Source organism: Sarcophilus harrisii, chromosome 2, assembly GCF_902635505.1.
Source record: "Sarcophilus harrisii chromosome 2, mSarHar1.11, whole genome shotgun sequence".
Classification (NCBI taxonomy): Eukaryota; Metazoa; Chordata; class Mammalia; order Dasyuromorphia; family Dasyuridae; genus Sarcophilus; species Sarcophilus harrisii.
This window is the reverse complement of record NC_045427.1, coordinates 154,829,302-154,842,200: the sequence shown is the minus strand read 5'-3', so window position 1 is coordinate 154,842,200 and position 12,899 is coordinate 154,829,302. Positions and strand designations below refer to the sequence as shown.

Below are 12,899 nucleotides of genomic sequence, written 5' to 3'. Positions count from 1 at the left end.
TAAGAGAAAAGCAGTCAAGATACTTTAATGCCAAAAGTCATGTACAAAATAAGATTGCTTTAAAAAAAAAACCACAAACAAATGTTTGGAGACAGCTTATTCAAAAGACTGGAAAAAATAATTCAAGTTTAAATAATAATGCAATAAACAATAGATTTTTTATTTTTTTTACCATTTCCCCCCAGAAATAGCAGGATATACAACAAATGCAGTGATTCAAATAAATGGGTCGTATAGTACCATATCTATTATACAACACAATACAACACAACATTTAATAAAGTATTACAGAGATAGAAAAGGAGTTAAAATCATAATTTCTAATCCCCTTGCTTTACTCAGAGGAAACTGAGGTTGAGGAAGATGATGTGACTGGCCAAAAGTCACACAACTAGTTTAGTGGCATAAGTATCAAAAGTACCAAAACTCCTGCTTCTGCTCCAATAGTCTTTTCATCATACCGCAAACCCATTACCTGAAAGGTCAATTCAATACAAAAATAAAATTTCAATTCAACAAACATTAATTAAGTGCCTACTACATAGAGGATGGTACTGTCATAGGCATCAAGGTTAGAGAGTGTATGTGGGAAGCACATGGTACTTGACATCGAGAAGCCACGCATGAGTTATTTATGATTGTCTTAAGAGATTCTAGTCTATCTTTTAAATAGCTAATTTCCCTAAATGTCATCCTCTGGCTCAAAAGGATCCAGTGGTTTTATATTGAAAAGGAAAAAAAATTGGAAGAAAAAACTCTTCTGACAACTCAGTCTCCCCATTTAGGCTATTTACCTTAGTCCTTCCAATCTGTTTTTATCCACCACATTCCATTTTTCTAGCTCTATAAATAATTTTTTGACAGTTTGATTGGTATTTATTCACAATTTACTAATTAAATAACAGCCCCACTGGGTTTAAATGACTTACCTAAGATCACAAAGCAACAAATCCAGATGGAAATTCATGCTTTCCAATGCCTTAAAATTCAATGTTTTTTCTACTATAAAATGGCATTGGTGATACATATTTTCAGACTGCCCAAAATTAACTTAAAATGAAATATATGTTATTAGAAATAGCTGTTTCTATTGCAGTTAAGATAAACTAGATCTATCACTAGATATCTTATACTTTCCTTTTTTTCTCTTTTTTTAACACTAGAAAAGTGAGAATAGAAATTTTTCATTTTATACATTACATCAAAAACAGAGGTGGGGATAAAAAATTCTAAACAAAATATAAATATAAACAATTAGATCTTAGGTCTTGCGCCTTTGTGAGAATTTCTCTCTGGTATAAGTATGATGGAGTTCAGGACACAAGAGTAATTCAACATAAAAAAAAAAATCACACAGAAGGTAAAAGTCAAAGAAGCACTACCTATTTAGGTAGATAACAAAAGGAGGCATATTACAACAAAAAACAGATTTTCTTAGCAGGTCTCTTGGCATTCTGCTTTTCTTGACAGTATTGTGCTTATTCCAAAAGGCATTGTCAGGATGTTTGAGCAAAAGCTTACTTTACAGTAACTTTGCAAAAACAAGTCATCTCTGGAGAATTTATTTTAGAGATTCTAAACCTTTTTATTGATTTTGTTGGTGGTGGTTGATTCCTCTGAAATCTTATGAATTTTATTTTATGCATTTAACAATATAATTTTGAAATCTACACAAAAATAATTAAAGGCATTAAAATAATAATGGTAAATCTCTTACACTTATAGGGATAAGGAATGGATTTGTGATTTCATTAGGATAGAGAACTTCAGGAAGAGATAACTCACTCTATCAATACTAGTCAACACCTTTCTTATAACTATTAGCCTGAGAGTGACTTGCTTGGGATCCCACAATGTATACGAACAGAACTTTATCTAGAAGGGACATGAGAAGGGATCTCATTTAACTCTCTCATTTTATATATGAGGAAACTGGGACCCAGTGAGTATAAGTGACTTGCTCACAGCCAGACAGTAAGCATCAGAAGAGGTTCAGTTTTCAGAGCTTCCAGGCCAAATCTCTATCCATTATGTCATATAGCCTGTCTTTATTACATATGTTTATAATATTTTCATATATATATATATAATTTCATTTGATTCCTAATTTATAAGTGCTTTTATATCTATGACCTCATTTTATCTCTAATAATTCCATGAGAAATGGGGGTAAAATACTTCTATAGGATCTCTCCTCTCAGATATCTGTGGAATATAAGCTTCTTGAGGTCAAAGACTATTTTGTTTTTGGTTTTGTATCATTAGTTTAGTGTTTTGTATGTAGACAATAAAATGAATTCAAATTTTAAGAATAAAATTGAGGAGACATATTCTGATTCAAATTTTTCCATGACATTTGCACTTGAAAGGTAGGTCATAAATATATAAACAAATTATTACTGTTTAATTAATTTTGTTTTTTTTTTTTAACACTGCCTAAATTCCCCCTTATGTTCCCTAAATAAAAAATATTTCCTCTGCTATATTGATGGGGTTAAGGCTTAAAATGACTAAGTAACTTTTATAAGGTCACATATTAAAGTACCAGAGCTGATCCAAGTCTTTTGATTCAAAGTCTTTTATTAATTATAATAAATATTCTCTGGCTCCCTGGAATCCAAGTCCTGAACTAAGATGTTCAGTTAAGGTTTGCCAATATAAGAGTTCTAATCTTATTCAGAAATCAAGAACTGTGCCTTTTAATAGGTTCTTTTCATACTTTAAAATATTTTGGGTACTCAAATGTCAATGAGGCCAAAATTAAATTGAGGACTGTATTGTTTTTCCATTGGCCAATATTAGAATCTATACTAAGAAAAATCTTTCTAAAGCAACGACAAAAACTGAAGTGAAGATTTTTACAAGTCCTTTTAACACATTCGTACTCTTTTCATATTGTATGTGTGAAAGACAATATGCTAATATGCTCAGCTAGTCAACACTTCTAATGTGTGTCTCTCTCTCATTACACAATGCCATTAAACTAGTAGAGACTGAGAAAGGTTTCTCTCCTTACTTTTCTATCTCTCTTACTTCTAGCAGAGTTTTGTTAGAACTTTATTATTTAGATTTTCAAACTAATGCTAGATCTTCCATTTCCCTTATCTTCTCATGGATGCTCTTTTTTTTTTTCATTAACTCATTCATCTTTATACACACACACATATACATATATGTATGTATATGTGTGTCTATATATATATGCACATACATGTGTGTGTGTGTGTATGTAAAATAACAGCTGAACAATATTTTCCATGGAAGGCAAAGAAATAAGTTGATAGGATAATACTGTTTTATCTTGTCCCTAATCTAGCTATGTCTTCCTCATCAAAGTATTGAGGACTCTTTCTTTTATGCTAGATAGGTATAGAGCTTCCTAACACAAATCAAATAGTTATCAACCCTCCAAAAACTTCAGTGGCCACCTAGTCTAACAGGTTCCTGAACAAGAATTCCTATAATATTCCAGACCCCAGATTATCCAGCTTATGCTGGAAATCTTCTGATGATGACAGAACTCACCATGTTCCTAAGCAGCTCACTGTATCTTCTTTACAGCAATATTTAAACTGCCAGGAAGTCTGTCTTTTCAACTGAAATCAATTTTTTTTTTCCAGTTTCTCCTCATATTGCCTAATTTTACCTACTGGGATCAAAGAGAACAAATCTATTTAGCCTTCCACATGCCAGTCCTTCTAACATTTAGTCAGGGGTTACATTTCCCCTAATCCCTTCAAATCTTCTCTGCTTCATACTAAATATTCCCAGTTATTTCTACCAAACTTTATATAATGTGTATTAAAATTTTTACTTCATCTTTACTGTTCTTCTTTGGGAGCTTTCCAACTTATTCAAGTACTTTTTAAACGTGATATATGGAAATGAATTCTAGATCTCAGTTATGGTCTAGAATGGGCAGTATGCCATAACATTCTCCAAACACTATTCTTTTATTACTATTCAAGAGGGCAAAGTAGTTAACACAGTTAAATGCTGCAGGAATCAAGAATGTAGATAAGAAAAAGACTTTCATTTTGAAAATTAAGAAATCACAGGTAACTTTGGTGAAAGCAGTTTCAATTGAAGGATAATATTACAAGCCAAATTACAAAGGATTTAGGAAGAATAAGGAAAGAAAACAGATGCTCTAAATTTAAATGGATTTCTCAGGCAATATGACTATGAAGAGGAAGAGAGCTATAAGAAGGTGAATAACTGGTTGAGATGGCAAGATTGTAAGTTTTTTTTTTTTTTTTTTTTTTTTTTTTAAGGATTAAGGAGATATAGACAAATGTATTCTTTATCAGAGAAGAAACTAGAAGAGAGATGAACACAAAAGACAAGAAAGTGAAGATGATTGTGAGGAAAACTGCTGGGAAATCAGATCAAGGGAGTATGTAAAGGAGTTGGCCTTAGCAAGGAGAAGGACTAACTCTTTGAGACCAGAGTAGGGGAAGATTCTGGGTGATAGGAAACGAGGAGGAAAGGTAGAGGAAAGCCTCTGGGAAAACAGCCTCAATTTTTTCATTGAATATGAATACATGTCTTCAGTTAAAAAATTAAGTGAAAGGAGTCTTATAGGAGGTTTGAAAAGCTCACCAAGCTCACCAAAGGGATTTTCTAGACTTCATACGACATCATAAAATATTAGCAAAAGAATTATTTGGCATTTTATAAAAAAGAAAAACAACAACAACAGTAAAACATATCCCAGCTAGAATCAAATGACTAAACTGGATATCCCAGTGTTGAATAAACTCAAGAATATAAATTACTTAGGTAAAACTGTTTCCTTAAGTAATTTTAGAGAAGACCATATTGACAATAAGGTAGTTAAGCAGAAATTAGGCTTAAACAAATATCTTTATTCTTGCTTCAAGTTTCACTCCATTCCACTCATGCTTCACACAATAACTGTAATAGTCCTAAAATGTCATTATGACCAATTCAATGATTCCTACTGCTCCACTACAACTCAGTAACTCTAATGACTCTCCTACTACTTTTAGGATTAAATATAAGCTCTTCTGTTTATAATTATATCATGGCCCAGTTCCATATCATATTTCCAATTTCTTTCCATGCATTTTGCTGGCTTACACATTGTTCCAAACATATAACATTATATTCTTGTGATTTTACCTAGTCTCTGGAATACGCCCTTATCCTCACTTTTGGTCTTGTAAGCCTTGGTTTCCTTCAAGTTTCAATTCAAGTTCTTCTTTCTCATTAGGAATTTCCTGCCTCCTCCCACCTCCCTACCCACCATCCCCACTCCATAGCAAGTTCCTACCCCTTCGATGTCAGATGCATTATAAGTGTTTTGTATATTCCTATATCAGTGCATATATATATATATATATATATGTATATGTATAATGTATTATATATATGTACATATTTTCTCTTCCATAAAAATGTAAATTACTTAACAGCAATGAGCATTTTCACCTTTGTATTTGTATCATCTCTTGTCTAACACAGTGCCTGGCAGATAGTAGGTGCTTAAAAGAATGTTTAATTCATTGATCTTACACCATATGCCACAATATTTTCAAAATGGAAATGTGATCTGAATATAGAATGATTCACCATTAAAGAATTAGAAGAGAACTATGCTAAGTACCTTTCAAGTACATAGTACATAGTTCAATGTACATAGTACAACTAAGTACATGCTATGTAAGTATCTTACATAGTACATAGTACCTACATAGTACATGGTATAATAAGGGTAGAAATTGTTAACCAAGGGGGAAGAGGAAATCACTATATATATATATATATATATATATATATAATTTTAATTAAAATTAATGACATCAGTATCAATAAAATTAAGAAGATTTCATAAAGAAATATAAATGCCATTAGAATAAGGAATGTGGTCAGCAGAGAATAGTCAGTCATCAGATATTTCTGATAAGAGCATAGTATCCAACAATTATTTAACACAGATACCTATCACAGAATCCTATCACAAAGATAAGTAGCTGGAAAATGTGAACAAACCATTCTCCAAAGAAGAATTTCATTAGGGAGTTGTTAATGTGGTCCATCTATATTTATATTGTCTAATTTCATTCCATTCCTTGGCCCATAACTACATTTGTAAACAGGATCTGATCATTCACAAGAAAACACCTTTTGTGATGATAGACTGGGGTAAGAGTGAGACAATCCTGTTGCAAAGCTAGAAAAACACTCAAATCATATATGGTATAAACTTCTGTTGCACCAACTTTATAAAAAGGACAGATTTATGATTTTCAATATAAAAAGGTAAGCACTTTTAATGAAAAAGAAAACAGATAAGGTAGGAAATGTAACTGATCAAATTGGGGAATAATGTATCCTGATAGATCAATGTTTTGAGGTTTGTTTTTCTATTCTGATGAAAAAATGTTCCAAATAATTCCCGTTAGGTATCCAGCAAATTGATGACAAAAAACAGAAATACCATTGGAGGAGTTATACTAATTACTGGAGGTAAATTAATAAATTATTTTTGGAACAGAAAAGCAACTTGAAATTATGTTAAGAAAAATTTTTAAAATTTTATACCCTTTGACACAAAGATCCATCTGAATGTGACCATTTATATTTAAGTTGGCTATGCAATTTGAATTTGTTTTGATATGTGGTATAAAAGGTTGGCATAATCCTAATTTCTATGAGACTTCTTTCCATTTTTTTCCAGAAATTCATATCAAAACTGAGTCCTTCTTGTGATACATTATATAATTGGGTTTATCAAATACTGGCCTAATATGTGAAATTTCTTCTGGCTTATCTAATCTGTTCTATTGATCTATTTTGCTGTTTTTACCTATACTAAATAATTTTGATAATTAGTGGAAAATACTAATGGACAATAGAAAAACATACCTCAAAATGTTGAGCTATCATGCTACAACATTCCCCAATTTGATTAGTTTCATTTCCTACTTTACCTGTTCTTTCTCTCTAAATATGCTTACCTCTTTATATAGAATATCATAAAGCTGTCTTTTATTTTTTTTAAATAAAGATGACACTACAGAATTTTATACCATATGTGACGGGAGGGTTTCTCTAGCTTTTCAACAGGCCTGTCTCACACTTACCTCAGTCTACCATGACAAAAGGTATTTCCTCATCAATGATCAGATTCTATTTACAAATGCAGTTATGGGCCAAGGAATGGAATGAAGTTGGCCTCCATAAGTACAGATGTACCACATTAGCAACTGTCTAACCAAATGACTTGTAGACACTAGTGACATATAATGAAGCAAATAAGATATGCATTTTAAAATTAAAACCACATTTCCATTTAAGGCTCAGTAGGAAAGGACATCTGTCTTTATGGTACCTATGTCATGGTTTTTGAAAATATCTTGATTCTCTATTTCTTTGACTCCTAATTTCACTTAAAATAGTGACATTAGTTCGTTTTCTTTACCAATTAAGTTTTAGAATTATTTCTACAATTTTTAGAATATAGTTACAAAATGGAAATCTAAATTAAATTCCTTTTTAAATTCAACATCTTATTTTCTTTTATCTTTTAAATCATACAGTGCACAGCAAGCTATAATTTTAAAAGAACCACTGTGGAGTCATAGGCGTGACAGGATGAGGAACCAGCAATTAATGTTAATCTATTATAACACAGATAATACAAGATAAAACCTACAGACATAGTGATTCTACAACAGTTTTCCAACATCCCTTTATCTTAATAAGCTATTTAGAGTAATCTATATCAATCACAAAGTTAGTAAATGGTTTTCAAAAAAAAAAGAAAAAACAAAACAAAACGGAAAACTGAGGTCAAGGCTAGAGAAGAAACGGACCTTGCAGAAAACCTAAAATTTGAAAAATGGTGGGATATTATGGAAAAAAATCATATAGCAAATAAACATCAGCTAAAATTCAGTGAGACTACTAGAATTACTTATATAAATACATCTAAAGATGTAGAAAAGACAAGAAAAGCAAGAACAAAATTTGAAAGTTAACAATAAATAAGGAAAATGAAAGAAAAAAAAGTTACTAAAACAAAAGCTGGATTCTCCAGTGATTTAATTTTTCCTCATGTGAACGGAGAAGCAGCAGAAAACCTTTTTGGCAGGTATCTAGATCCAGAAGAGGAGCAGCAAGATGGCACAGTAGAAAGAGGGTTAGACCTGGGATCAGGATAACCTGAGTTCCAATCCAGCCTCATTTAGTCATTTAACAGCTGTGTGACCCTGGGCAAGTAATTTAACTGTTCTCAGTCTCAGTTTCCTCATCTGTAATATGGTGATGAAGGGGCAGCTAGGTGGTACAGTGGATAGAGGACCAGCCCTGAAGGATAGAGGACCTGAGTTCAAATTTGGCCTCAGATACTTAATTATTTCCTAGCTATGTGACCCTGGGCAAGTCACTTAACACCAATTGCCTCAGGAAAAAAAAAATGATGATGAAAATAGCACCAAACTCATGCCCAGTTACATACAGTACCTTAATCATGAGGCTTCTAGTTGTTCTGTCAGGAAATCAGCTTCATCATTCAAATTCATATCTTTGGTTAAATGCAGAGTAAAGGCAATGGGCAGGTGAGGAGTTTCTCTTTTATTTTTAAAATGGAAATGAAATGAGAATTTAAGGAATTTCATTTATAACATGCAAGAGGCTGCAAGAGCTCCTGAATCTAGCCAAATCAGCCACCTGTTTCTAATCCCAGAGCAAAGTAAAAGAGAACTACAACAGTCAGCTTAGTCTTTTCTTAAAGACATTGTGTCATTTGAGGGGGGAATGTTTCTCCTACAGGGAAATTACTTCCTGGCAAAGAGACTGACTAGGCTCTGGTCCAAAATGAAGCTGATTCCCAAAGGAAACAACAGAAATACCAAGCCTCATCCAAAAATTCTCTGGCGCCAAATGGTCATGCATGTGTGTGTGTACAAATCATGGATTTAAAAAAAGATTTAAATGGTAGCCAAAAACAAGTTCAGAAAATCACAGGCCAAATGACAGATTTGACTTCATTAATCAGTAGGAGTTGGAAAGTGGATTCTCAGGTGTCATAAAATAACACATGGCTACTTTTACTGTTAAATGTTTTGAAAGTTAAAGGCAATCAGTGAATACACTGATTCTGAGAATCTTTTCATAAATTATTTGTACTGAAGAAAAGAAACCCTTTCCAGCCTCTCTCACCTAATACTACTTTATTTTTGTTTTTTTAAATAATCTGGTTACTTTAGAAATAAAAACTGGTTTCACAGGGTAAGAAAAAAATTTAAAATTAGACATCTTCCCTTGGGAATCTATTTCATTTGGAAATAATCAATAAGGTGAAATAATTAGATTTAAATCATATTTTTTTTCTAAAATATCCAACAGGATGTATGCCCAGTAATATGTACATATTAAGGTCCCTAATCATGATTAAAGTATAATAATTTAAAAGGCTCCTAACTAATTTTCATATTGAAGAAAGCAAGAGTAAAGGAATGGGGAAGCAGCAGTAAAGATACATTAATTCAAGGGCAAGTGAGAGAAGGAGCATTTTGGAATGCGAAAACTCTACCCTATGAACTTGCCAACTGCAAGTCACAGATCACGCATTGCTAGTTGTATGACCTTGGGCAAGTTATCATGGAACAACTCTAAGCTGTAATTTGTTTTCTGAATAAAAAGATGATAATATCTGAAAAAATAAATTTTGCTAAATTTTGAAACCCCAAGATCAAAACCAAAATTTTACAAGAAGCAAGAAAAACTCAATTCAAATATACTGTATCTACAATTACAATTATACAGTGTTTATCGCAGCTACAATTAAAAAAAAATCACAGGTCCTAGAATATTATATATCGACAATCAAAAGAATTAGGCCTGCAACAAAAATATATCCAGTAAAACTACCCATGGTTCTGAATGAAAAAATGGACATTCAATTAACTCACAGATTTTCAAGATTATCTCAACCAAACCTGAACTGGATAGAAAATTAATATATTAGAGCCAACATCAAAGAGTAATTTCAAGGGACTAAACAAGGACAAACTGTTTATGCTTTATATGTGAAAATATAAATTATACATCTAAGATTGACAACAGTAAGTGGTTAGTTCAAAAGAAAGATTGAGGCAAAACTAAGTATGATCTGACTCTAAAAAGCAAAACTGTCTAGGAAAAAGTAAAAATAGTAATTATGCTATATGAATGAGGTACAGAGGAAAAAGTGATACAGAGCCATTAGATTGGGGGAAGGGCACACTGGTAGTTCTGAAAACCTATTCACATCAGGAATGGGTGAAATTGGGAATAATCCATTTATACGCCATGAAGACCATAGCATCCTTCAAAATCTATAAAGAAATAAGTATGGAGAGAGAATAGGTTAAGACAGAATACAAAAGCTTGTCTAGATTAATGGAATTAGGATAAATTAAGCAAATTAATGAGAACAGAGAGGAAAAAGGTAGGGGGAGAAGATAAGGGAAGGTTCCATGGATGGGGGGAAGTTAAATAATAGCAAATCAAGTCAAGGAGTAGAACTAAACAGAAGAGTTAGTAGCAATGGGAAATGAAAGACATACACAAATACAGCAAGGATCAGGAGTAGAATTTATTGGGGGAAGGGGGGAGTAGAGACAGTAATCATTGATCTCAGACAAAAATCAAACTTAAAAATTCAATCTAGAGAGAAATCTTGTTATTATTATTATATGTTAGCCATTTCAATATTCTTTTAGAATCTACATATATGTAAATGTATAAGCATATGTGCATGCATATGCATGTATATATGTATGTAGATAGATACGTGTGTAAAAGTATGTGAATACACACACACATATATTAGAAGGGGGGAAGAGCTGGGAATGAAAGGGGGAAAAAGAATAAGTAAAAAGTGCACAGCAGAGAACAAAAGGAAGCAAAAAAAAAAAAGATGGACATAATGAATATTATGTGTTCTATTATTATACAGGTTTTCTTGAAATGGAAATTTATTGTTATATATTTCGATGTTCTGCTGGGTACATGACAATATTTTGTTTTGTTTTTTCCTTTTTTCTATCTTTCATCTTCTATTTTGTTTTCTCTCATCTTGTATTTGGTTTTAAATAAATAATTTTATTTAGGGTGTGTTAATACCTGCCCAAATTCATACAATAACATGTCACAATGTCACTTGTGAGATAAATGAGATCCTGGGTGGGAATATGCACTGCAAATAATCAAGTTCTATATAAAGTAAGCCATTATTTTTTACACCAGATTTTAACTTTCTGTGTCTACCAGGATGGCTAGAACACAATAGGTGTTTCATAAATGTTGGCTGAAGTCAATTGGTTGTAAGCTTTAGAAACTCTCCTTATTCCCTAATGAATCTAAAATGATTGACAACATCTAACCAGATCCAAATGTACCATACAAAGAAAATGAATTTCTTCTTTAAGTGCCCAGTCTCCTCTGAAATTAGATTTCTGGTAACATCTGTAAATTCTTGGTGGTTATGCCAAGAGAATATAACTTCCCAAAGTTCTTAAAAAAACTGGAAAAATTTTGAGCATAGGGTTATGATGGACTGTGCACCTACAATGAGAGAACCTGTTTGGTCAGAAAAAGTTCATAACTATGTTGGATGCAAAGTGAACTATTTTAGACTACTAAGAAATAAAGGGTTTGGAATTTTAATGGGAGAAGAGAACCACAGAGGTAGTTATTATAGAACTTTGGAAAACTGAACTATTATAACAAAGAAGGAGAGAGAAACTTGTAACCACTTAACTGAAGCCCATGATATCAAATAAGGAATATCTATCTGCAGGGAGTTCGAAGAACTCAAAATCAGGATTATAGGTGATTTGTTTACTCCCTTTAAAAGTTAGAGATCAGGAAAAGGGAAGAAAAGAAAGACCAAAATATGTATTGGAACCCTAGATAGTACTTCTGATTAAACCCAAGTACACAACAATGATCTTTTTTTTTTTTTTTTTTACTAATAGCATATTTTTCTCCTTCAAGTTTCACAACTAGCTCTCATCTATATACTATGGATAAATGTTTAAGTTATCAGTGCTTATTTCTAAGATGTCTATTTAGATTAAAGTGTGAGGAAAATGTTAAAGATCAGATCAATGAGTCATTCTGAGTATATCCTGAAATTACTTCCAGCACTCTTGTCTTATGTACAATCTTTAGAATTTTAAACCATTTTCAAAGGAGGTGGCTTCCTTCAAACTCAGTGTCTTAAGGCACTGGACTGGGTCAGTTGGTTCTAATGCTGGATATTTCTATCTCTGTGCCTTCCATCCAGTTACTTCACATACATTCCCTCCCCCACCCCTTCCCCACCTTCCCTCACGCTGTTCTCTGCCCCATCCTGACTTAAGGTTTTCTCATCTGTAAAATGTTGGTTTACCACATATTAATTTGAATAGAGAAGCTCTATGTTATTTCAGATTCATTTTCAGTTCATCGAAATAGACTCATTACATCAAAATTCAACTGTGAGCAAAATGTACATATATATTGAAACAATGTATTTACTGTGGCACTTCTTAATATTAGCCTTTAAATTAGTATATCTTTAAATTATTTTTCTAAAGATTAGTTTTGTTTTTTCCTCCATGAATATCAGAATGTTTTCCCCAATTTAACATGAATCAAAAGCCAAATTTAAATAAAAGGGATATAATAATGCAAGCAATAATTATCTGTCATGCCTCATATTGTATACTTTAGGTATGGTCAATAATTTTGTATGTTCTGATACTTTCTGTAACTAAAATAAATATTTTAAAATAAGCTATTAATTACAAAGGGCCTTTCCCTTAGTAGGTAATTATTAAATGTCAATGGTAGCATTTTAAGCTAGAGAGATATATGGATCATGCCCTTTACTGATGAATACA

General features: G+C 32.2%; 1 protein-coding gene across 5 annotated transcripts in view; it reads right to left on the bottom strand.

Annotated features, from left to right (window-relative positions):
* The window catches only part of KIF16B (kinesin family member 16B), a 340,481-nt gene that overhangs the window by 111,429 nt on the left and 216,153 nt on the right, over positions 1–12,899 (bottom strand). The gene's annotated exons all lie outside the window — the stretch shown is intronic.